Here is a 27,825-nt window from a genome sequence, read left to right on the forward strand (position 1 = left end):
ATTCGGGAACTTAGTTCCCTGACCAGGGATCGAACCCATGCCCCCTGCGGTGGAAGCATGGAGTCTTAACTGCTGGACTGCCAGGGAAGTCGCTATACATTTTTAAAATATTCTTTTCCATTATGATTTATCACAGGAAATTGAATATAGTTCCCTGTGCTATACAGTAGGACCTTGTTGTTTATCCACTCTCTATATTCTAGTTTGCATCTGCTAACCTCAAACTCCCACTCCGTCCCTCCCCCCACCACACCCTGTGGTAACCATAGGTATGTTTTCTATGTCTATATGTTTCTGTTTTGTAGTTAAGTTCATTTGTGTCATATTTTAGGTTCCACATATAAGTGATACCATATGGTATTTGTCTTTCTGTGTCTGATTTCACTTAGTATGATAATCTCTAAGTCCATCCATGTTGCTTCAAATGGCATTATTTCATTCTTTTTTATGGCTGAGTAGTATTACATTGTATAAATGTACCACATCTCCTTTATCCATTCATCTGTCGATGGACATTTAGGTTGTTTCTATGTCTTGGCTATTGTGAATAGTGCTGCCATGAACATAGGGGTTCATGTATCTTTTTGAATTCTATTTTTAGTTTTTGGAGGAACCTCCATACTGTTTTCCATAGCGGCTGCACCAACTTACATTCACACCAACAGTGTAGGGGGGTTCTCTTTTTTCCACACCCTCTCCAGCATTTGTTATTTGTAGACATTTTAATTGTGACCATTCTGACCAGCGTGAGGTGGTACCTCATTGTAGTTTTGATTTACATGGTGCCCCAATTTAATATAAATAGAAGAGTTTCCATATTCTGAGGCATTCTTGTGGGGCAGCGATGTCTTCCAATAATGGTGTATTAGCTCTCAAAGAAACGTTGATGATATGGGTGATCATTCATTTTTCTAAATACAGGTATCCGCCGCTGTCGAAAGTTTGCTTTACACCACTTCACTTTTATGAAGGACCTACATGAGCACACATTTTTGCTAATCAAAAGAAATCCAAGAGGATTTTTGCTTTTACAAGAAAGGCAAAAAGCAAAACTAGCGTTCAGCATTTGTTTTGCAGTGAACCGTTACAGAGGCAGCACACATCCTGATCAGTGAGAGCAGCACCGCCAAGCTCCTTCCCCAGGAACTGCACTCATCGTCAAGCTGCCATAGCTTCGAACTGTGTCTGTGCGCATTTGTGCTTGATCTTGATTTATTTTGTGCTTCTGTTAGCAAGATGTGTCCTAAAGTAATTGCTTCTTCAGTTTACACCATTTCAGCTTAGGAAGGGTTTCATAGGAACGCTCTACTTTTGGGTAGTGGGGGAGTCCTGTATCTTCTTTGTCTGAAGTCCTCGAACTTATCAGTATAGTGCCTCTAAAGAAGGATAAGGACCTAGGAATCACATTAGATTGAAAACCCTGCCTCTTACAAGTGGCATAAAGTGAAACACGCCTATTTGAATGTTACTTTTGCCCTCATTTTGTTTCTTGGATATTTTTGTTGAAGCTGAAAAGCTTTTTCTGAATAGTAAGTGACCTTGACAAAAACTGGCTTTACTCTGCAGATGTTTTAAAGTTATAGCGGTCAGATCGACATACCTGATTACTATTTTTTCACACCCAATTTTCTGCTGTTTATTTTAAAATGTGTAACACGCTTGCATTAGCTTGTACTGGCTCTAGCTGCCAGTGGAGTGTTCTGTAATAATTTTTTTTTTGTGGCAGGCTTCATACGAAAGTAATTCATGGCATGGTTTGAGCCAAGTTAGTACACTGAAAACTAAAAGGACTGTTGTTTATTTAAGACTGAACTGGGGGAAGACTCGAGGGCACTGCCCTTCCAATGCCAAGCAACGAACCAATCTAAACACTGTGTCATCATCACATATAAACATCATTTAATGAGTGCTCTTGTTATATACATAAAGAATATAGAAGAATTATTTTTTCCTTTTCCTTTTTCATAGAATCTAAAAGCACAGGAGGTTTTGCTAAATCAAATATTATCTTGTTTTTGCTGGCTTATTGACTTGGGAATAAATGAATAACCTGTTCTTTTGGAGGGAATTTCTTAGTATTTCATCTTTCGTTGAAATACTATTCTTATTCCATCATGTTTAAGTACTGTGACAACGTTTTATTAACGAGGGGATTGGGATGGGGTGCAGTGGGGGATGGGACAGAGCAGCGTATCAGAGGGATGTCGTTACCTTTTCTATACAATCTCAAATTAGACCTTTGTTTACAGATTAACTTCCTTTAGGGAGGAAATACATTTGAATTCCCCACATATATTTAAACAACTTTTGTTCCGTATGCAAAGTATAGCACATAATTTAGAATAAAAATGTCCATTTTGCATGGTTATGCCCCCAAGTATGCCAAGACTGGTTCAGCTGCTAACAGAACAAACAATAAATGCCTTTGTCTAAGGGTTACGTTTTGGAGCTTGGGTATTAAAAGAATTGTGTTATTACTGCCAAGGATCTGAACTGGCTTAGACATGCTACTACAGTTATGAGTCCTTTTAGTGATAATGATGTACAGAAGAAATTATACACAAAGAGCTTTAATTTAAAGAACGTTTTCCTCCAAATATTCTCAAATATAATAAATTGGCCTACAACATAACCAATATTATTAGAAGGGTAATAAAAGAGGAGAGGCAATGTATACATTCTTTCACAGGAATCTACCCGGAGAGTAAACTATGCTCACATTTTAATCAGCCACTTGGTGACTGCTGGTTAGGGTGTTTACTTCTGGGGAGAGGCTGAGTCCCATTAAACTGGTAGCATTTAAATCACAGGTTAAAACTCCTTCATTCTGTGAAACTGTTTTAAAGTTGGATTATGGTGCTGGTTGTACAACTCTAGGAATACACTAAAAACCATTGAATTGTACATTTCAAATGAGTGAGTTGTATGGTATGTTAATTGTACCTTAATGAATTTGTTTTAAAACCCCCCTTCCTTTTCACAAAATGGAAGTCACTATTCTATGTTGGTGTCTCCTATTCTCTTTTTTTCCTTGGAGCTCTGTTTGTTGATATTGCTGCTGTGTAACTCTGTAATTTTGTACTGACTGGTTTCACCTTGGAAGTTGAAAATGTGCTAACTGGCTATTTGGGGCATATTTTCTTCATCATTTCTTTGTATTTAAAACAATGTGCTTATTTCTTTTATTTCCTCAGTTCACATTCATTAATGTGGAGTTACTTTAAAATAATGTTCTAGTGCCGTGGTTCTCAACTGCGGGGGGGGTAGTGTCATTATCTGAAGACATTTTTGATTGTTGAAATTTGTGCGTGGGGTGCTGCTGGCATGGAGCGGGTAGAGGTCAGGGATACTGCTCAACAGCCTGTGTTGCACAGGACAGCTTCCCACAACAAAGGATTATCTAGTCCAAAATGTCAGTAGCGCTGAGGTTCAGGAACCCTACTGTAGGGAAGCTAGCTTGAGCTATTTGTGTTGTGGATAAACTGAGGCCTAATTCTGAACTCTGTCATGAAGTAGCTTAGTTATCCAGAAAATCAAGCTCCCTGTCCGCACTTGACAACAGCTTTTATTCTGGGGTCACAGCTGATATTTCCATGCCCACTCATGAGTAAAAATGTTACTAAGCAAATGGATTGGCTTTCTCTTACTAACCTATACTTCTTTCATATACATTCCTTTACATATTCTTTTCTATTATGGTTTATCACAAGACATTGAATATAGTTCCCTGTGCTATATAGTTAAGACCTTGTTGTTTATCCATTCTATATATACCAGTTTGCATCTGCTAATCCCAAACTCCCAATCCATCCCTCTCCCACCCTCCACCCCCTTGGCAGCCACAAGTCTGTTCTCTATGTCCGTGAGTCTGTCTCTGTTTCATAGATAGGTTCATTTGTGTTATATTTTAGATTCCACATATAAATGATATCATATGGTACTTGTCTTTCTCTCTCTGACTTATTTCACTTAGCATGATAATCTCTAGTTGCATTGTGAATAGTTGTTTCCATGCCTTGGCAATTGTGAATAGTGCTGCTATGAATATAGGTGTGCATGTATCTTTTTGAATTATAGTTTTGTCTGGCTATATGCCCAGGAGTGGGACTGCTGGGTCATATGGTAATTCTATTTTTAGTTTTTTAAGGAACCTCCATACTGTTCTCCATAGTGGCTGTATCCATTTACATTCCCACCAACAGTGCAAGAGGGTTTCCTTTTCTCCACGCCCTCTCCAGCATTTGTTATTTGTAGAATTTTTAATGATGGCCATTCTGACTGGTGTGAGGTGATACCACATTGTGGTTTTGATTTGCATTTCTCTAATAATTAGTGATGTTGAGCATCTTTTCATGTGCCTATTGGCCCTCCGTAGTTGTTCTTTGGAGAAATGTCTCTTTGGGTCTTCTGCCCATTTTTTTGATTGGGTTGTTTGTTTTTTTGTTGTTGAGTTGTATGAGCTGTTTGTATATTTTTAACCTATAGTTTTTGCTTGTAGAAAGAGAAATGTCTCTTTGTACACCACTGGTTTCTTTTTTTTTTTTTTAGCGGTACGCGGGCCTCTCACTGTTGTGGCCTCTCCCGTTGCGGAGCACAGGCTCTGGACGTGCAGGCTCAGCGGCCATGGCTCACGGGCCCAGCCACTCCGCGACATGTGGGATCCTCCCGGACCGGAGCACGAACCCGTGTCCCCTGCATTGGCAGGTGGACTCTCAACCACTGCGCCACCAGGGAAGCCCTGTACACCACTGTTTTATTCTCCAGTTTTAGATACCTCCTTACATTTGTAAAATACTTAAAAATTAACTCTATTATCTCATGTTACTCACACAATTATCTTGTGTGACGAACAGGACAGCAATGATGCCTCTTTCTAGTATTAGGAAATTGAGAACCAGAAAGATGGTGACTTTCTAAGACTGTGTTTCAAGTTATTAATAAAGTTGACACTAGAGCCCAAGCATCCTTTCCACTGTGTCACCACAGGCAATGGTAGTAATTAGGGACTTGGGATTTGATTTCATGCAGACCTAGGATTTTTATTAATTTCTGTCTCTTTTATCTGTGTGATCTAGGGTGAGTTAAATAACATCTCTAAGGCTCATGTTTCCTTCTTGGCAAAACGGGGACTTTTCTTACAATAGGAATTTCTTACAGTAGAACTTTTCTTACAGGGTTGTTGTGAGGGAGGAAAGAAATAATCCTGCAAAACAACTAGTGCTTGACCTGTTGTGAATGTTCAATAACAGTTTGCAAGTATCATTGTTCTCTTGTTTCTGAATTAAGACAGAAATGCCCTTACTATATCTGGCTGTTAAATACTTTCAAGTCAATAAGTGTTTAAAGGCCTTAGTTTTGTCAACTCTAAAATGAGGGGGTTGGATTGGATTAAATTATTTGAACTCCTCTTTCACCCCAAATCTATGTTTCTTTATTGCTTAGTGACCAAAAGAAGACATATTTAAAAAAATAACATAGTCAGGGGCTTCCCTGGTGGTGCAGTGTTTGAGAGTTGGCCTGCCGATGCGGGGGACGCGGGTTCGTGCCCTGGTCTGGGAGGATCCCGAATGCCGCGGAGCGGCTGGGCCCGTGAGCCATGGCCACTGGGCTTGCGCGTTCAGAGCCTGTGCTCTGCAATGGGAGAGGCCACAACAGTGAGAGGTCTGTGTACAGCAAAAAAAATAAAAAATAAAAAAATAACATAGTCAGGTGTTTTGGGGGTTTATCATAGTAGCCACTGCTGAGGAGACAATGGAATTCTCTCTTAGTTATATTATATTACTACTGCTCTTATTAGTAATGTTCTTAGGTCATGTTCACTTTTAGGACCATATATGGACTCTGTTTTCAGCCACTTCCTATCCCATTATGTACAGAAAGAACATTTAAATCACTCATTCAAAAAAATGAATGAAAAATAGTAAATATGAAAACTCTCTCAGTATCATAAGATATAATATGGAGCAATAGCGGCCTCATTTCAGGTCCAGCAATTTCACTGTGACGGAGAAGAGCATATGTTTCTACCAAACATTTTCAGATGTCATTATTGGGCTATTTTGGATACTCTTACTTAGTTAAGTTCTATTCATAACATTTTAGGAATTATTTAACAAAAATAACCCCTCCATTTAGCAAAATGTGGGTCAGATGTATTGGAAAGCTTATCTCTCACCTAGTGCTAGAAAAAGTACAACATGTGTGGATGACATATCCCTCCTCTCTTCTCAAAGCCATTGTTCACTCCAGCCCTGTCCAAGCCCCACTCCCTCGCCCCCGCCAGTTTCCATGATATTCCTCGCTTTTGGGCCCACTCCTTTTGGGCCAGTTTTCCCCTATTCTCCAAGATGCCAAAAAACCTTGTTGGCCTTCTCCTACTGTGAACTCTTCGCAGCGGGCTGTCTTCCCCATAGTGAAAATTAAGGGCATCTCACTCTTCAGGCTACAGTATCTCTATTTTATGAGAAGTCAACTAAAGTTTGGTGTTATTTAAAGTTTTCAGGGAATTCCCTGGCGATCCAGTGGTTAAGACTCTTGAGTTTTCACTGCCGAGGGCCTGGCTTCAATCCCTGGTCGGGGAACGAAGATCCCACAACCTGCGCGGCATGGCCAAGAAAAGAAAAGTTTTCAGACTTCCTCCCAGCTTTGTTCTTTACCATGGATAATGTTTTTTGAATATGTATGTCAAAGTAATTCTCACAATAGCAGCTCTAGGAAATGGTTGCAATTGGTATTACCATCTTAGTCCTGGGGAATCTGAGACTTAGCTTGATCATATTACTCTCCCAAAGCCACACAACTAAGAAGTATTAGAGCTAGGATCCAAGCCAAAAAGTTTGACAGAGTCCATGCTCCTAACTGTACTCTCTGCTATCTATTCAGTAATAACGTTTATGGAGTTCTTACTGTGGGCTGACGTTGTGCTAAGAATTTTAATACAGTTTCTTACTTAACTGTTAAAACTACCCTATACTATTAATATTAACACTACTGAACAGTTTCCTTTTCTGCAAAATGAGGCTTCGATACCAGTCATCTGAGCAACCCCATGTTGCCTCAGTACTTCCTCATGTCTGCATTACAACATGTTAGAATGGTCTAATGGCTTACATCTTACTCTTCAACTAGAAAGTTAGCTTGCTGAGAGTAAGTCTTATTTACCTTCGTGTCCTTAGTACAGAGTGAGCTGCCTGGCACCTAGTAGCCATTCATGAAATATTTGAGGAATGAGTGAGTACATACTCCTCCTTCCTATGGCAAACGAGACAGGGTATGTGATGGTGCCATGCAACTTAATTGTCATACAAATATGATATATAGTTAATAAAAATTACCTGTTTGACTCTACTTAACAGGAAGAAAGATGTTTTCCTTTTCCTGGTGACATGTATTTTTACAGTGGTTTCTTGAATCATTGCCCTTGCTGGAGCTACCCAATCAAAGGCAGACTGTTTTCTGAATATTTTCAGGAAGAGACCACTTTGTCTTGAAAATCTACACCCTATTTAAAAGGCATAGCTAATCTAGGGCTTCCCTGATGGCGCTAGTGGTTGAGAATCCGCCTAGAGTCCGCCTGTCGATGCAGGGGACACGGGTTCGTGCCCCGATCTGGGAAGATCCCACATGCTGCAGAGCGGCTGGGCCCGTGAGCCATGGCGGCTGAGCCTGCGTGTTCGGAGCCTGTGCTCCGCGACGGGAGAGACCACAACAGTGAGAGGCCCGCGTACCACAAAAAAAAAAAAAAAAAAAGGCATAGCTAATCTAATTTTTAAAAATCTTAAGCCTCCCAGTTGTAAATGCCAGTAATTTTAGGTCTTTATCTATAGAATAAGCATGATGAATAAAGCGCAAATATATTTGTAGACAGCTGGGAGAGCCTTGGATGACAGGCAAGTAGATCAGAACAACGTGTTGTTAATGATTCCCCCAGATGCATTAAGATGAGTACAGAAGATCAGTAGATCTGCAGAACACTAATCCCTCTTGAAGGTGTGAACATCCTGGATTTTATCTGTTTAAGATTGATACAATTGAGTTATATATTTGAGAATCTAATGGAAGAAAATCACATCATCTTTCAGGAAAGCAGTCCTCTCAGTAGCACCAGCCAAGCTTCATCTGTTAATCCTTTTTGACCAGTGAAGTAGTTGGTATATTCTTGTAAACTTTCTGGAGAAAGTTTGTCCATTATTAGGCCTGAACTTGAAATAGTTGGAGAAGGAAAGGAAAATTCAACAGCTCATCTTGCATCAAAAGAATACAAGTGGGTCTCATTTTAATAAAACCCCAGAACACAGTATCATCCAGTAAGTAACAGGTACTCAATAAATGCTCTTTGAATAAATGGATGGAAATCTACATTTGTGAAATAGATCAATAAAGATGTGACCATTTACACTCCCAGAAGATTTATCTGCTTGTTTGCTTCAGAGTGCTGACTTTAAATATGGGTCTTGTACACTAGGGCTAAAGAATAAGGTGAGATTTCTCTTTTCAGGTTACGTTGTCCTTTTTCCCATCTGCAGGGACATAACTACCACCTTAGCAGCTTATCACTTTACCTATCATAGACATGTGATGCAAGAGAGGGCTTCTAGTTCCTTCATTTTCATGAGTACCAATATCTAATTTTTGAAAGTAAAAACCTGCCGGACCACCGTGATTTATAGATTTAAAATGTGCTGTAATGTATTGTGACTTAGCGTCCATAGCTTTCCCTCCAACATCTGTATCCTGATTTGTAGTCTAATAAACCTTCCTGCTGCAGAAGGCATGTGCATGGTTGTTCTGAGGTGTAATACATCAACACAGCATTTCTAAACACAGAGCAATAATGTATTCAATTAAGGGAGGAAATAAAACATTGAGCTGTTTCTTATAATAAATCTTTTACTAAGCTTCCCACATCACGTGTTTGCTGAGGAAATAATACATGTCATTCAGACTAAGGGTTATTGTAGACTGCTGAGGGAAACATGGAATTCTGGAGGTTTCAGCAGTCCTGTGAAACCCTGAAACATGGAAAGTGTACAAATTAGAAAAGGATGTAATATGTGACTAATGATACCTCTTGGGATACCTTTGGAACCCATATTTACTGTTATGATCACTAGGTTCATTTAAGCTATAGGAGTTGAAAAGCAATACCCTAGTAAGTGAAAAACACCTCTGAGTTCATTAGATGTGGTTGTAATTTAAGCTCTAAAGGCTTTTTTCCTTGCTGCCATTTTTCATGTTTCTGGAAATGTGGTACTTGAGCTCCTAATAAAAGTGGTCTACATCATGACCATATAATCTACAGTTCCTGGAAAGCACATTTACACCTTCACATCTGGAGCTAAAGCCGGGACTGAACAGAAACTTAATTCATCCCAGATGTCACTCAAAAGAAAGTTCTGGAGAAAGACTGCCATGCTTAGAATTTTCTAGCCACCGAATATGTCCCAGACAATGGTATAAATATACAATCCAGGTCTTACAAGCCCAAATGTTGGAAACTCTTTTCATATACTCTGTATGCCAAGTGCAAAATTAACTGAATCCCAGAAGTAAATCCCCAGTCTCCCTCCTCCATTTGTGGAGGTAAACAATGGCTATTTTCACATTATTTATACACATGATTCCAGGTCTTTCTGTCCTGAGCAACTTAACAAGAAATTTAGTTTTTCTGGCTTGGTAAGAAATCATTCCATAATGCTTTAAAGAAGTTTATATGATAGTTTCTTTGAAAAAAAAAAGGTATATTATATGATTTGGGCTGCTAATCACCAGCATAGCATTTTGTGGATCAAAATAATTAGGCAGGGCTTCCCTGGTGGCGCAGTGGTTGAGCGTCCGCCTGCCGATGCAGGGGACACGGGTTCGTGCTCCGGTCCGGGAAGATCCCACATGCCGCGGAGCGGCTGGGCCCGTGAGCCATGGCCGCTGAGCCTGCGCGTCCGGGGCCTGTGCTCCACAGCGGGAGAGGCCACAACAGTGAGAGGCCCGTGTACTGAAAAAAAAAAAAAAAAAAAAAAAAAAAAAATTAGGCAATCCATTTCTATCTAGTGATCTAATAATACTCTTCTTTCCTTAGCTTTGGGTTTCCCTGATCAGTTCTTCTTTTCCTCTGTTATGGACTAGTTGGTATGGAATCGGTTTCTTTCCATTCCCAGGTGATATGCCTGACCAGAACAACTTTATGGTTGAAAAAAGATCAACACATAAACCAAAGGATTCTCCACAGTTTGTGGAAATCAAATCAGGCAAGACTTCAGTCCCAATCTAATCTATTTATAGTTTTTAGTTCTGCCTCTTAAAGTCATGTATTTCTTGGTACCTTGCTTAGAGTCCCCTTCTTTCCACGTGAAGCCCACCAGGTGTGTGGGTGAGTGAGTCTGCACAATTTCCCAGGAGGCCCCACTGATGTTGCAGTTTCTTAGTTGTAGTTCAGACAAGGCCACTGCAGGCACATTGTGCCTTAAGAATAGTGTAGCTTTCTCTAGAGGAAAATCATTTGCTACTATGTCAGGTCAGATACAGAAGCCAGATACCTAGGTTCTCAGTTGGTGTAACCGCTCATAAAAATTACTATTTAATAAGGACATCCTCAGGATTTATTAAGGGACCAATGTAAAAACGGCCATGTGAAAAATAGTTTTGCACCTTTGCAAAACTGATGTTAAAGATATTGCTCATTGAATATTTAATAATTAATCAGAGAGCCATTCACCTGACAAATTCCTCTTAAAATATGTTTCCTGAAAAGCTGGTGTGTGTTCGTCTATTAAACATTGATATCTATACAACCCATGGAATTCTCTCTTTTCCTTTGGCTACAAAAATTAGAGCTAAATTCCCTGCTTAACTGTATCGATAATTTTATTCTAGTTTCCTGATATACTTTTTCTTTCCCCTTCCTGTGTGGAGGTCTGTGAAATTGGTAGTTTCTGAACACGGATTTGTATGCAAAAGTGTGTATCGTGTGTGTATGTATACTCACTTTCATTTTTCTGGGGAAAGAACCCAAAGTTTTCATCAGATTCTCGAAGGGATGCATTACTCAGAAAAAGTTAAGGACCATAGTACTATGTGGTGTTTTATATCTTCGGTCTCACCTTTAACTCTTCTGTCTGTATAACAAATACGTTTCAATTATAAACAACCTGAGTCCTTTTTTGTAGGGGGAAAGGGAAGGAAAAGCTAGATGGCAGTAAAAATTATATAAACCTAAATAAAACAGCACATTTTGTTGTCAAGCACTCAGCCTGTTTGTTAGTAGGTATGATTTTGGGAGGCAACTTTTTTGTTTGTCTGTCTGTGTTTTTCAGAAACAGTAGGCTAAAAGAATAACCCTAGATGACATACATCTATAGGAAAATGTAATCTGGTGTCTTATCTTTTTAAATTTTCCTCCCATTTTAAAAATAAACTGTCTAGATAGGTCTATCTAGAGAGCCACCTATGGAAAGGGTCTCCTAAATATTATAGGGAGATAGCAATATACATAGAAAATTCCTTCATGGTGTGTCATTGATATATATTGACCTTGAGACTGGAAAAGTCCACTATGTTGTACATACCAATGTGGAATTTTTAAGACAACCCCATAGGAGTTAACTTGCTAATTTGGAAACTAGATAAATCCAATAAAAGGAAAACTTGTTGAGAGAAAAAGCCTGGCTGGGAAAAAAAATCTCAGGACATCAGATAGTAACACCAAACCATTGGAGGAGCAGATATATTTCCCCCTAGAACAAAATATCTTCTATCTTGCTTTTTCCAAAGTAATTTTTTGTGAACATATTGTGAATTACACAGGACACCAACCCTGCTGCTTTAGGAACAAAAAGACAGAGCTGACAGATGTAGTTATTTGCCAGGAACAACCATGTGAAATTATAAATATTTTACAAGTGCAGCTTTCAGAAGAGTGACTTTTACTGCCATATTAATGCAACTTGCAAATTTATAGTCTGGGCATTTGTGGGTTATGAATGTCCAGTATTCAAGGCTAGTGCCAAGAACATGGTTTATGTTTTGAAATTCTTTTTTTCTCTGAACACAGACCTCTTGGCTGTTAAGGTCTATGTTATAATTCAGTTACACATGAGGTGCAAGGCTACATAGTATATCAGTTCCCACTGCCAATGGCTGGACTCATAAATATACTCATTACAACATACTCCATTTAACAGAATGACACACAAAGCATAAAAATATCTCTAAAGAACAGAGAATTAGTAATTGTAGAAGCAATAGTGACATGATTCCATGCCTCAGGCCAGACCCATAATATGTGACCTAAAGTTATAATTATGTATCATAATATAAAAAAAACTGGAATCATATGTTTGGGGAAATAATATTTTAGTATATATTAGATCAACATCCTCATCAGTGTTGTCATATGCTTCAAAGGGTACACTACTGAAAAGACTTTAGTTATTCTACTAATCTTTCAGCCGGGGAATCACGGAGAAAGGAGCATCATTGCAACTCTTTCCTTGTAAGTTCGTAAGTTGATTTCCCTTGATCATGCCTAAGGTGAAATAGTCTTTCTAGTTTTCCAGATCTGGAGAAAGAGGAAGAGATTTCTCTGGGCTTTGAGCAAATAAGACCTGGAATGAAATTTAAAAGTGACCAGCCTTTGTTCACACGTCAGAGGGTCCTCCTCTTTCAAGATGTTATAACCTAGGCAGAATCGTTGGCCATTGATGAGAGTCAGCATGATTGCCTGACCTGTCTTCCACTGAGTGGCTCTATTACCTTGAACATATCACTTCTCAGGGTTGCATTTCTTCTTCTGTAAAATGTTCATGTTTTACTATATGATTGCAAAATCCCTTCACAGCTATGATGATTTTTTTCCTAATGCGTGTATGCCAACATATGTAGATATTGATAAATACATTACAATTTGCAATATTAATTGCTTATCAGCGTGCACACTTTTCATTCCCTAAACTGCAGGTGGAAAAAAGGCTTTTCTGTTTCACACCTTATGTCCACCATTTCTTGCTCTGTATTAAAACTGTGTATTATCCTTAAAAGAGTTAATTGGAAGCCTAACCTTAAATAATGGAGCATCTTGTGCTCTTACCAAAATTTGTAATTAGTACAATGAGTAACGCTCTCCTGAATTACTAAAGCTAAACAAACAAACAAATAAACAAACAATCCCAATTTATTCCAAGGCCTAATCCTACAGAGGCCTCCAACCTGATTAATCATGCAGCAGGCAGTAAACTGCCCTTATTAGCTGACCTTAGGCACTTCAATGAAATGGACTGCAGCCTGTGAAAAATGACACACATGCCCAAATCCCATGCAGTAATTATATGAGAAAGTACTCTGTTAACAGATTTTAAAGATAACCTTAGCCTTAAGAATAAGATTCTGTCAAGAGCAAATCCTTCTCCTTTCATTGGCTTCTAACTTAAGGGATAGAAGTAGCCAAATGCTTGTTACAATTACCCAGGAAAAATTTGGCCTTAAAATTGATTGAATCAATTTCCTTTATCTTATTATCTTAGGCCATAGCAATTAAAAAAAAACCCAAGTAGAATGATAGCATTCCATGATCTGGACAGTCTCATATGTCCCTTGTTTGTTTATGTTTTCTTCCTTTTCCCTTTATCTCTATCCTGACCTTTCCTTTCTATCCTCCCATGAAGGTAAAAACCTAAAATGAAAATAAGTAGCTATTCATACTTTCTAACAGAGCCACATGTTCACATGACAAATGGAGCGTGACCATACAAAGAGACTAAAATGACATATCCTTATTGCAGGCTCAATTTACTTAATTTTGTGTCTTCCAACTATTATGACAAGGGTCACTCATTCTGCAGAATTAATGGCTGATATAAATTTAGTATAAAGAAAAGAGTTCCTCACCTCCTGTATGGCCAACCTGTGGAATTTACTACCTTGTACCTAGCGAGGTCATAGATTTAGTCCAGGGATAAATTAGAAAGATAGGTAGATAATTTTGTGGCCAGTCATAATACTGTAGTTATGCATACTAAGGTAAAGGTAATGGAATCTCATGTTTCAGGGAACAAGCTGATCATCTCAGGAGCGATAATCTTCCTGCCTTGGTATTGTAGAACAATGCACACAGATACTAACAATGCACAGATCTACTCACCTTAGATTGGGGTTGAAGATTCCAAGTTGTCCATCACTGTGGCATTAAAACTATCGATGCATGAACTGAATCTGTATAGATTCCCAGATGGATTCTGGGAATTTAAAAATCAAATTTGGCACGTGTCAATTATATTGTCTTTTCTTTTCTTCTCCTTCATTTCCCCTCTGCTTTACTCTTTCCATTTCTTTTAGAAACTTTTCTGTGAAATCTTGTTCTGGTTTATAGTTTCCTTTATCTTTTCTGCTCTTGCTGCAGTCTTTCTAAAGAGGTTTCTTTAGGAAGAACCCCTTTTATCCATTTAATGTTGGGGAGTAGAAACCATACATAAACTTAGTGGATTAAACAACATCTATTATTTTTCATGGTTCTGCTGGGGACTGGGAGGTTCTTCTGGTCTGGACTGGCTTGGCCAAGCTTGATGTGGTCTAGGATAGCCTCCATCCCATGACTCGGGGGTTGCTCTGTGTCAGCTGGGATGACAGCCACCTGTCTGTCATCATCCAGCAGGCTAGCCCAGGCTCCTTCACATGGTGGCAGAGAGGTTTCAAGCGACAACAGAGGGCAAGCCCCCATGTGCAAGCACTTTTAAGCCTGTATTTATATCTTGCTTCTCAGTGTGCTATTTGCTAAAGCAAGTCACGTGGTCAAGCTCAGATCTGTTGGGTAGAAAAATAGATTCCACCTTTTGATGGGCTGAGCTGTAAAGTCAAATAGCAAAAGGGCTTGCATTTAGGGATGGGAGGAATACGTGGCCATTTTTTAGTTTACCAATCTGCCTTCTGGCCACAAAGCATTCCCATTTTTCCTTCTTGTAAAATATGCTCACTCGTATCACAGGACCTTCCCTCTCCCAAAATTTTATCCTAAGGTGTCAGGATGGAATTACAGGATCGTTGATATGTAACTGGTCCAGATGTCCATGAGGTTCCCTGAATACAACTTCTCAGGTGCAGTTCCTCTTGAAGTTATCTGGCTTCACACCCTACATAAAATAGAGATACTGGGACAGGGTCATTGCAGTAAACATTCCCATTTGAAGTCCCACCTTCCTCACTACTTGTATCCTTAACTGTATTGTTAAGGACACTGGGCCTGAACTTGTGCTCTCATACCTGGCCAGATTAACATGATTTGCTGCTTCTTTCTCAATGGGCCTTTGAAGTGTACAACGGAAGTGACTTAAAAAAAAATTAGAGAGGTACGATTCCATGAAGAACTGAGATATTTCTGTTTATAGTTAGTAAACACTAATTTTAGAGAGCCTATTCCCCCGACCGCCCGCGCCCCAGGAACTATTTGCACAAATCCCTTTCTATTCAATATAAAAGATGAAGTAGCTTTGGCATATCCACAAAATGAAATACTACTCAGCAGTTTTAAAAAATGAACCTATACGGGCTTCCCTGGTGGCGCAGTGGTTGAGAGTCCGCCTGCCGACGCAGGGGACACGGGTTCGTGCCCCGGTCCGGGAAGATCCCACATGACGCGGAGCGACTGCGCCTGTGAGCCATGGCCGCTGAGCCTGCGCGTCCAGAGCCTGTGCTCCGCAACGGGAGAGGCCACAGCAGTGAGAGGCCCGCGTACCGCAAAAAAAAAAAAAAAAAAAAAAAAAAAAAAAAAAAAAAAAAAATGAACCTATAACAACACGGATGAATCTTAAAATTATCATGTGGAGTGAAAGAAGCCAGCCAAAAAAGAGTATATATGACTGAACTAGAAAATTCGAAACTCACCTATAGTGATAGAAAGTGATATTATAGTGATAGAAATAGTGATAGAGATTGATGACTGCTTGGGATGGAGGGATTACAAAAGCGCAAGTGAAAGCTCTGGGAGATAATAGATATTTTCACTATTTTGATTGTAGTGATGATATCATGGGTGTGTACACGTGTAAAAATTGTACACTTTAAACGTGCAGTTTATTATAAACTTTATCCGTAAACCTTAGTAAAATTTATATACATATATAAGAAAAGATAAAGTGGTAAACCCAGATGAGGATTTGGGGCATAAACACTAGAATATATAGCTTTAATCAGGGAAGAAAAAACTGAAATTCAAATTAGTGAAACTAGCAAGATTTTCATCTAAGCTTGTAATTCTGATCATCTATAATTCAAAGGTTACTGATTTAAATGGTTAAGCTAACATAGTTTCTAATGTGGAAAACTGGCATCTTTCTAAGATCCAAGAAAGAATATAACTGCTATTTTGGGTGTACCGTTTTGTTGTGGTTCTAGCTTCCATCACTAGGGAACAAAGCCGTCACCCCTGGAACACTTTATATACCGAAGTTCTTAAGGAAGTAATAATCAGAATAATAAACTTTTTCTAACACCTGAGAAATAATTGTCCATAGCAGTTCTGAAGTGTAGCCTGACACATGTTGCAAGATTCCCTTTACTCAAGAAGCAGGTAAACTTTCTTGCTGAGGGCCCAGTTCTTCTTCCTAGAATTGACTCCCTGGCTTATTGTCCTTTGAGATTCTTCTCAGAGGAGGGGAGTTTATGGCCCTCTGAGCCCTTTCCTCCCTCCTTTATAGCTCATGTTTGTAGTTGGGTTGCTTTCTTAGTCTGCTTCTTGCATGTAGAAAATTGGGGGCCCAGATAAATCTTTTCATTTTGAATTCTTTGTTTTAGTCCAACTCTCTTAAAAACTTGTGGGCTTCCTGTGAATCTAATTTGGGCCTACTCTATGCCCTAAAGGCCACATCACCAACTCTTTTTGAGAAGGCCACTTTCAACTTTGGGTGGCATGTTAGGCTGCTGTGATCAGACATCCTTAAGGTTCTAGGCACTACCTTACACTGTTCAGTGGTTTAAAAGAGGGTCTTTCAGCCACACCCTTGATCTGGATCTTTACCTTGAAGTCATTTCTTACTTTGAGAATCTTTAATGGCAGGAGAGACCAGCGATATGAAATAGTTTTATTTTCTAAGTTCTCAAGTCCTGGCTCCTTTATGTTGCCTATGATTTCTGCAAGAAAACTGCACAGTTCTTCTTTAACTTACCTCTCCTTTTTTGTCCCTTATCTTATACAATAAATACTCCTTCAACATTTTCCCTGGGACTCTGCTGTAGCAAATTAACAAATTCTTTAGGAAAATGTTCTGTCTTATAAGTTATCATAGACAACAGTTTGGCCATTGTTTCACTGCTATATAACAGAGATTACCATTTTTCCAGGGTGCTGTAGCAGTTTCTTTACCCATTTTCTAGACTCTGCTAACAAATTATTTACCATTTTCCCAATTTTGGCTAACATTTTATTTTTTTTGCCACTTTTCCAGTCTCTATCTACCACCTTGTCCTAAAGTGAATGCTACATATTTTAAGTTGCTGTTACAGCAGTGCTCCTGTCCTAGTACCACTTTCTGTATCACTTAGCCTTTGCTATATAACAGACTGTCCATAGCTTTGGATTAAAACAATAATATCTATATTTCTCACAGTTTTGTGGGTTGGCTGTGTGGTTTTTTTATCATCAAAACTTGCTCAGCTTGGGCTAGAAGGTCTAGGATGACTCTATACCTGCCTGGTGGCTCTGTGTCTGTTGGAAGCGAAGCTACACTTCTGTCATCATCAGCAGGCTCGCCCAGGCTCATCCACAAGACACAAAGTCAGAGCGCACAGGGAAGGAGTTTGCACACATACAGGAATAGTGCACATAGAGTGCACACATACAGGAATGGGAGGAGTTTGTGTGCCACCTTTTGCAGTCTACCACACTCCTTCTCTTTTCACTTCAATTTCTCTCGTCTTCTTTATTCTAGTACTGAGAGGACTTGGCTTTGTTGGCAAGCTTGATTGGTTGCCTTACCACTCACTGGCTTTCTTATGCTACCTGGTAAATTCTGTGTGAAAATTTACTACAACCATGCATTTGGCATAATAGTTGTTCAATACCTAATTGAACTATGTTTCTTTAGATCTTCTTGTCAAGTTTAACTCTTCCCAGTTTCTGTTTGAGAATTCCATATTTTAAAATGTTCAGTTATTCCTCACTATTTGAGATGTAGTTGACTAAAACTGTCAAACTTTGGGGGGCACTCGTGAGCTTTTATACTCCTTACTTAATCGTTAGGGAACTGACATTTTCTATGAAACTTACCTTGCCCTTAAGAAAATGAATGTCAAATACAATTATGATTTGTTTGAAGAACTGAATACTACAGTGGTAGGTTATATGAAATTTTTTTTAAAAATTCTGTTTTCTCTGCATCATGATTAGTGGTTCCAAAGGAAGAGGGAGTTTGAGAGAGATCAGATTTGGGGATGGGAATAGAATTATGTTTTGAGGAAAGCATCTGCTTAAGGCTTCTGCATTTTTAAATCCATCAAAGAAGTCATTTATTTCTCTCATAAATCTGTAATGATGGCACAGTTGCACATAATGGTTTGTGATTTCCTTTGGTCAGCAAAGAGGAAAATGAAAGAAGTAAACAAGCACACGAGCCTAGTAATATCCACCCAATTTTTCTTAATAGCCCCTGAGATGGCAAACCTAAATGATCTTGCTTGCTGAAAATCATGGCAATATTTGAGAGGATGAGTTTCCAGTCATAAATGGAACACAAATAATGAGATGATTTCTTCTGTCCTGCATAACCTGAAATGTTAGCCACAATTCCCTGCAACTGGGGGGCCTTCTGCAGTCACACAAAACTGTAACAGAATACTCAGTGTTTTCCTATCCTTAGTCTATTTCCTATTCTAGCTGCATAAAAAACTTATTAACATGTTTATAAACTGAAAGCTGAAGACAGAACCTTGACTTTGTTTACTAAACTCTCAAATTCATATCTTGTCATTTCAAGATAATTTTTCTGTCCCCCTCCCTCAAAACTGAGGAGTTTGTGTTATAATAAATATGTATACCTTACTTAAAAGTGTCTGTTTTAAACCAAGATGCACTTTTAGATACATGTTATTAAGAACAGTATGTAAAAATATCAACTTATCTACCTGAAAGAATCATTTTGTGAAGTGTATGATAAACACACTATCATCTGAAGAGCAAACTCTCTTTACATGAGCAGTTTATCACCGGGAAGAGTTTCTTTGGACTTCATATCAGGTCTATCAATACTATCACCATTACTTGAATGTCTGATGCCTCTGCTCTGGAATATTTAAATTGCCTCCTAACTGGCCTTTCTTGCTCTACTGCCACCGAATCATTTTATTCGTTGCTATCAGAGTAATTTTCCTTAAGCTGTCATTCCCTAGTTTAGAAACATTAACTATTTCCTCATAGCCTACGGAATAAAGCCCAAATTCCCTACTTGATACTCAAGGCTCTCTATTAGCAGGTATCGCCTCTATGTCCACTTTCGTCTTGACACAGTAATCTCAGAAAAGAGGTTAACTTTTCTTAAGAAAAAACACTTTATAGGGCTTCCCTGGTGGTGCAGTGGTTGAGAGTCCGCCTGCCGATGCGGGGGACACGGGTTCGTGCCCCGGTCCGGGAAGATCCCACATGCCGCGGAGCGGCTGGGCCCGTGAGCCATGGCCGCTGAGCCTGCGCGTCCGGAGCCTGTGCTCCGCAATGGGAGAGGCCACAACAGTGACAGGCCTGTGTACCGCAAAAAAAAAAAAAAAAACCAAAAAAAAAAAACACTTTATATAACGTAAGGAAAAATTATCTCTTAAGTAGACAGAGTCTGAGGATTCTGTATCATTTTAATCTGGAAAGCCTAGCACTGCTCCAGGTCTCATTTATTAGGAGGCTTTTATGTGCCAGACATTCACACATAACATTGTCTTGTGATACTCAAAACAATTGTGTTGGGTATAACCACAGACAGTTTTCAGGTAAGGAAGTCGAGCTCAGGAAAAAAATATATACCCAAAGCTTCATGATGGCTCAGAGTGGAGCCAGAATTTGAATAGCATTCTCCTGGATCTGTAATCTGTGTTCTTCCCCCTTTACCACAGCTCTAGCAGAAGTTCATCATAATGCTGTTTTGATGCATCACAGAACCTTCCTATGGTTCTCTTAGGTGATCTCTACACTAGGATGACCTTGGGAGGTGAGAGCACAATAAATGAACTTTTTAGAATTACAGTGTTTCAGGGACTTACTTTCATACACGCTAGGCTCTGAACTGTTCTTTCTCATTGGATCAGAACTGCATATTGCATGATGGCAAACAGGTATTTTCTTATTGACACTATTTTTTATTCTGGGTATTCGTCACCTGATGCGATGATGAAGATTAACTTGCAGTAATACTGAACATAAAGCACCTTATAAGGTCAGAGTTCACATTCTTTAATGCATTCAGTGGTGTTGCCAATGATACCAAAAGCAGATCAGGCCATGTATTCAGAAGATATTTCCTGGTATTACAGCTTAGCTTAAGTTAAGGGTTTCTAAGACATTTCAGAGATTTTACTGTGTTTTGGGTATACAGAAATAATTGAAATAGCCCTTAAAGACTTTTGTGAATTGTAAGGGACCCTTTTTCCTGCTACCTCCCAAATGGTCATATATTAGAGAATAAATATTTTGTGACGAGCTCTGCAAAAATAGAGAATGCTTGATCACAGAAATATTGAATACTAATAAGAAACACATAGGCACTTCAGGGGCATTGCAAAAATATTTAGCTTGTTGAAGCCAAACTTAAGGTATATTTAATTTCCAGACTCCTACACTATAGTTGGGTTTGAATTCTATATTCCCAAGCCAAAACTGTTTTTAATAGGAAACTCTTTTAAATCCATATATTCCCCCAAATGTTTCTCCTGTATATTTTTGGATATCTCTCTCTCAGGAAGTGAAAATGGTCTGAATTTTATCCTACTTGGAAGCCAACAATTTAGTCTGCCAGTTTCATTGGTGCTGGCAGAAGACATGATATTCCTGGATCAGAAACCAAGGACAGTTTATATGACTCATAGCACTAGCAGTAGCCAGAGTGTGAGCATTTGTGTCGATTCTTTGAGGCTCGACTCTTGCTGGGCAATGTGAAGAGGATCAGGTGATATTCACACATGCAATGAGGAGTATCATAGGTGAGGAACCCTGAGTTTAGGGAACCCAAATTGTTTATAATGGGTAGTAGGCATGTCTGCCTTTTCCTCCAGGAGACATTATTTCTAACTTCCAGGGCCAAAAGCAAATCTGCCCTTTGCTCCAGAGCAATACATTATCTATATCTCCCATGGCTGTTCACTACACATACATCCTGGAAAAGATAGTTGGGAACAAAGGCAGTCAGTGCTTCTACTTAAAAGATGTGTAGAAATGTGAGTGGCCCATGGAGTATTGTCTTCCAAAACTTAATTTCTGGAGTCCCAAGAAACTTCAGGGCATGCTACCAGCTTGACACATTGGGTAGAATTAGAAGTTATGCCCTGTGATTTGAGGGATCCTGTCTCTCAAATTAACTATGTATCATTGATTGTTTTACCATTATAACTTCACTCCTTTGACTCAAGCTTTAGGTCTACAAATGAGCCCTTTATCTAATTACAAATACCTGGAAGTAGTTCCATTTTATACCTCCATAGTTTAGTAAATAGAAACTGGGTATTATAGGGGATGAATATTCCTGGGCTTAGAATTAGAGAGATGTGATCTTGAGGCCTGATTTTACCACTGACTGCACTGACCCTCAGTTTCTCTATCCAAAAACTAGAAAACAGTGGAGAAATTCTGAGAGAAAATGCATACCAAACTAAAGTTTTATATCTATCTAAACATGAGGGTAAATGTGTTAACAGATATGTGAGGTCTCAACAGCATAAGTGTCCCTGCACCTTTTTAAAAAAAAAACATGGAAGGATATACTCCATGAAAGCGAATAAGTAAAATAAGAAAGAGGAAGGCATGAAATAAAAAAGATGAGTCTAACACAGGAGGGAGGCAAAGGGAATTCTCAGGATGATGGCAGAGGGGAGCGCCACAGTGGTAGGTATCCAGCAGCCTCAAAAACAATTAGTCCAGATTATAGTGGAAGGACAGAGGAGTCCATAGGGAGGTCTCCAAGAAACAAATTAAACGAGAGGTTGCCTGAGTGTTTGACTACACTGAGAGGAGTTTTCAGTTCTAATGGAGAGTTTGAGAATGAATTGACGATAGGTATATAGAAAATCAAGCAACCCATAAAACAGAGGAAGTATAAACTTTTAGGAAATAAAATGCTGTTCAAGAACTCTAGTTATATTACGTGACTGAGCTTGTTAACAATATTAATAGATTCATAATTATGGAAACTTCAATTATAGATTTAACCTAAAAGTATGCTGTAGTTATGTTGGGAAGATAGCGGAGGGGAAATATGTGTATGCTTTTTGGGGGGGTGTGGAGGATGTGTTGACAGGTAATTTCTTTTCCAGAAGGAAGCAAATAATGTTTAAAATGTAAAAATCAAGAAATAACTGTATTAGCACATTATTTATAAAGTTGATGTAAACACCAAAAGAAATGGCTAAAAGAACTGAAAGTGGTTACCACAAGGAAACAGAAGTAGGGACTGGGAAAGGGTGGGCTAGAGGACTTTTTGTCATGTTTTACTTTTAAAAGGATGTGCATGAATTACTTTGATCAAAATTAAATTTAACTTTAAAATGTAATGCATTTATTGGCCCATCGCCAGTTAAATGTTTAGCAGAGATCAGTTAAATTAGAAATGGGATGGACCTAGTGTAACAAAGGCACATACCAGAAAGCAGAAGGTGATGCTGTTAGGAGAGGTGAGATTTATATTTCTAGCTCTTGTACATTTTTTTTTTTTCCAGGGCCAGTCTTGGCCACATCTTTGATCTCACATCATAAACTATGTTAGTTGAATATTTAGTACATTTAGAAGCTGTACTAACTTGTATGGGACACTAAGGCCTGTATAACACGTTACTACTCTAGCACACTAAATGCTATTGTCTCAGCCTGGGTAAGTTATTGCATCTTCGGTGAGTGTCTCATTCAGTATCCAGGGGTACTTTGACCCACTGGAGGAATATTGCTGCATTGCTTATTGAATACATGTATGGGTGGGAGATATTTCTGTAGGTCTGTAGAATTTAAATTCACAGTCTCCTGAGTAAAGATGATGTCCAGTTCAACATTCTGAATTGTACCTAGCAATTGTTATTGCTCAATAAATATTATAGTAGTAATGCTTGGAGGGCTGGGATGCTTGCATCTTGGACAAAACCGTTGCCAGTTGTGTGGAAATGAGCTCAAACTGTGGTCATATTTCTAGCTGACTCTCAAGTGTTGCGCCTGTGTTAGGCTGCTCATCACGTGGTGCTTCTACTGCTTTACTTCTCAGGGCAGTTCAGCTAACGTGGATCTCAGAGCTCTGAGATGGCTGCAGCTTCTGCTTTACGGATTGTATGCAGTTTTTGTAATCTGTACTAATAAGCTGGGGAGGTGGATGGTAGGAGAGAAAGGAGTAGTGTAAGAAAAAAGAGTTGTCAGACTTCTGCATCCTCTTTTCTGTTAATTCATTAAAGAATTCGAGCAGCTGTTATGCACAAAACACAGTGCTAGGCTGGGGATGCAGAGCTACAAAGACACAACCCCACACCTCAAGGAGTGTACAGTTTCGGTGGAGAGACAGAGTTATGAATGCTAATTATAGTATCAGGCAGAATGCTCAAGAAGAGCATGTCTGTGGGGTTACAGGATCTGGATTTCAATTCCCCACTTACTAACTGCCTGGCTTTAAACAAGTTAATCTTGTAGAGGCCTCTATAAGATGGAATAATAATGGTGATGATTAAATGAGTTAATGCTTGCTTAGCAAAGTGTCTGGCACATAGTAAGGCCTTTAATAATAATATAATAATTTTATTATAAACAAACAAAATGTCATGGGAGCAAGATGGAAGGAGTTTCTACTCCTACTGAAGGAATTGCTATTGGGATAGTTTACTAAGGAAGTGGCAACTGAGCTGACAACTAGAGGATGAACAGGAAGAAAGAACAGATGGAAGGGGATAGTATTTCAGCATTTCAGAATCAGGGAACAGTATGAACAATGACACAGAGATATGAACGTTTTTAACTTATTTAGGAATCAGGTTTGCTTGGGGGATTTGTAGTGAGGGGTAATGTTAGAAAGTGAAATGAATCCAAATGGGCTGTACCTGGAATGCCATAAAAAAGGCATTCAAATTTTATGTGGCTGGTAGAGATAAAAGTTAAGAAGCTATTAGTTGTTACCCAGTTGAGAGGAGATGAGGAGGGCACTTGTGTGCTTTTCTGTGGACATTGGGAATGTGGGAAAAACTGGATACCACCAAGTGCCTGGGAGGATTGTCTTGCCATTAGCTAAGGTGGAACCCTAGAGGAACATCTGGTTTACAAGGAAAATAATGACTTCTGTTTTAGAAATTGATGATTGTTTTAGTTCTCAAGCTCATTAAAAAGTTATTTTCTCAAGAAAAGATTTCTTAAATCAATGATTATATGAAAGCTGAAGTTTTGTGTAGCCTCAGAGGCAATAACATATGAATAATTTGACTTTCAAGTAGCCTATGTGCCATGCCAGGAAGTCATATAATATGTAATGGATTATGTTGTATACTTTCAACACAAGAATCCATTAGCAATATTAACATGTTAGACACTCTCTACAACCCCTTCAGCATCCCCTCATACCTTAGCAGGAAGTGTAGCATCTAAGATATGATTGCTGATAATTTAGCAGGAAGAATATCTCTTCACACTTGTGTTTATTTAGCTTTCCATTGCTAGAGTTACCTCCTATGCATATTTTAAGAACTTGTTATTGGCTTATGTATAAGGCATGCATCAAGAACTGCTATTAAACATTCAAATAATGCTAAATTTGGTTGAAAGTCAGCAAATTGAATATAGAACAAGATCTCCCTTTTGGATGGCTGCACTTTTATTCTCACTCATAGATTCACCCTGGGATGTACCCTTGAATTCAGTGGGTATTGTACATGCCTTAGGCTGGAAGAAAGGGAAATACCAATTCACTTACAATTCTTTTTGATATTTATTTTTACAGAGACCCAGTTAGGTGATTTCTGTTAATACCATCAACTGTGACCTAGAACGCTAAAAGAAGATGAGCTGACCAGGAATTTGGATGAAGGGATTTAATGGAGCTGAGTGGTACAACATTCCTTTTGAGAAGCATTTGCCTGCACCTTGAATCAATCCTCCAAGATTAAATGAGTTTAAGTAACAATCAGATATTTTCCCACCAGCTTGCAAAACAGCTTACTTCCCCTGCTCCACCCCGGTATTTCTAAGGTCAGTAAGACAACGTCAAAGGCCTATATCTGGTAATTGTCAATTATGTTTTGTTTCCCTGCTGGGCCCTTTCAACGCTAGAGTTACTGCAGGATTGGTCATTCATTCATTGATTCAACATTTTTTGTCCTCTTCCTGTGTGTGAGGCACTGTGCTAGGTGCTATAAACCAGGTGCTGTGGATACAGAGTTTAAAAAGAGCTCTGCTCTCATGGAACTTAAATTCTATTGGGGGAAGGCAAATCATAAGATCAAATAAATACTTTTAAATACTATGAAAAAAAATAAAACAAAGAGCTGGTGATTGGATAAGAGGCTGCTTTAGATAGGGAAGTTCAGGAATGGCATTATCTGAGGAGGCAACATTTGAGCAGAGACCTGAAGAAGAAGGAGCCAGTCATATGAGCATCTGGGGAAATATAAAAACTTAATTTGGTGACAAGAGCAGTAGTATGTACTTGGTTAAGAGGCAGCACTGATGTAAGGAACTAGTTACTAGATAAGGATGGATGGAGAGCTTGCAGTTAATATGGGTTTAAAGCATAAACTACATTCAAACAACTGTTTCCATTCCCTTAGGGAAAATAGGGAGTAGTGAAGCAAAAAACAACACCCCTTCTCCTATTCTTGGTCACAGAATTTCTAGGTAGACATATAGTTTAGAACCACCATATCAGCTCTGCATGGCTTATATTTGGACTGTAATATGAGAGAGAAATAAACTGCAATCTTTTTAAATTTGCCAGTATGTTGGATTGTGTTATGCATGTGATCTGTATGCTGACTAATATACAGTAGGTTAAAATAATGCATGGGGTAGTGATAAGACTGAAAGAAACTTTGAGAAAAGGAAAAAAACCCCACTTGTCAACCAACTTTTTAAATACAACTATCTTAAAACTTGTATATTATCTTCCGAGACTCATCCACATGCACATTTTAACATAATTGTAATGACTTTACATACCATTTGACATTCTGCTTTTGCAGATTTAATCCTATATGTTACATATTCTTCTCTGTTTTAACGTAGTTGTCATAGTTATTTTTAGCAGCTTTATACCATTATAAAGTGTTGCTGTACTATAATTTACAAATCCATTCAAGGGATACATTTTAAAAAATTAGGTTTATTAGTAATCTAGTTGTTGATCTTTTGATGAATCTGGTTTGGTCTTTGAGAGTCTCTTAAACGCTTAGCTTGAGCCTGAAATGTATACCTGGTAGGAGATAAGTAGAATAAACAATAAATGTTAGCTGGCATTATTATTATTGTTATTAGGATTGGACTCCATTGTCTATCCCTAGAGATGGGAAAGTCAAGAACAAGATCTGGTTTGCGACGGCAGGTGGGGTGAGTTGGAGGACGATGATGCAAACAAACTTTAATGAGCTGTAACCAATCAATACTCGTTTGCCATTTGTAAGACATCTAGTTGTTAGTTGTAAAATTTATACGTTGTGCTCATTCTTCAGATGTTCTGGGCTGCAGTGCCAACCCAGTGCCAAGCCTCCCTCTGTTACTTTAACCATGTCTCCTCTCCCTTTACTCGAATTGCTTCACCCCGTCTTGGACATTCAGTGTTTCCTCTGTGTGGTTTCAGGACATATGTGAGCTTGCTTAGAGTTTTGGGTGTCCTAATAGAAATGGAACACTAAGAAGAGCATTTCACAAAAAAGCTTTTAAATTTCTCATTTAGTATTGTTTTAGTTAACAGTCTAATATGGCATTGAGTGGAGATGATAGGGTTTCTCATGTTGGTGAGTTCTTGATGGTAGAATAATCAATTAATTTGGAAGTATTTCTGGTAAAAATATATTTTAGAATTTTAAAATTAAATTTATTTTTGTTAGAGTGATATTTTAATTAACATTGTATATAGGTAATATAATCACATTATTTCAAAGATCAAAGAGTATAAAAACGCATATAGCGATGTCTCCCCCAAACATTCTCATCTGTCCAGTCCCTCTACTCCCCTTGTAATGAATCATTGTTCATACTTTTCTTCCCTACAGAGTTTCCTGATGTATATATAAGCAAATATAAATATATTTTCCCTCTTTTTTTCACACTCTTCTGTATCATAAGAAGCATCTTTTGAAGAAATAGATTTTCAGTGTATTGTCAACACATAAAGTTTAATAGATAAAAGTAGTTTCTGGTAATATTACAGGTGTGATAATATTTCAAGGGCATATTCAGAGCCTAGAATTTGGAATTATTTTCTTCTTTGAAAGTTCATTGAAATAACACTATAAGGAAACTTCACATGATGTACTTTATGCTGCTAAAACAAAAGAACACAAATGGTCAGGATACAGCTGGAAAATGTGTCAGATTTCAAAGTCCAGGTTTTCACAGCTGTGCAGTACTTACAGCCCAAGTGTGTACGTCACTAAGGCACGAATATTGTTGCTGGCTACCCTATAAAAGATGTCACATTTCAG

General features: G+C 38.6%; 1 long non-coding RNA gene across 1 annotated transcript in view; it reads left to right on the forward strand.

The window, feature by feature from the left end:
- LOC116759479 overlaps positions 1-26,052 on the forward strand; it is a 126,795-nt gene extending 100,743 nt beyond the window's left edge. Inside the window, exon 4 of the long non-coding RNA XR_004351455.1 lies at positions 25,128-26,052. This is a non-coding gene — a long non-coding RNA (uncharacterized LOC116759479). The remainder of the gene's footprint in view (positions 1-25,127) is intronic.
- The last annotated feature ends 1,773 nt before the right edge of the window (positions 26,053-27,825 follow it).

Source organism: Phocoena sinus, chromosome 9, assembly GCF_008692025.1.
Source record: "Phocoena sinus isolate mPhoSin1 chromosome 9, mPhoSin1.pri, whole genome shotgun sequence".
Classification (NCBI taxonomy): domain Eukaryota; kingdom Metazoa; phylum Chordata; class Mammalia; order Artiodactyla; family Phocoenidae; genus Phocoena; species Phocoena sinus.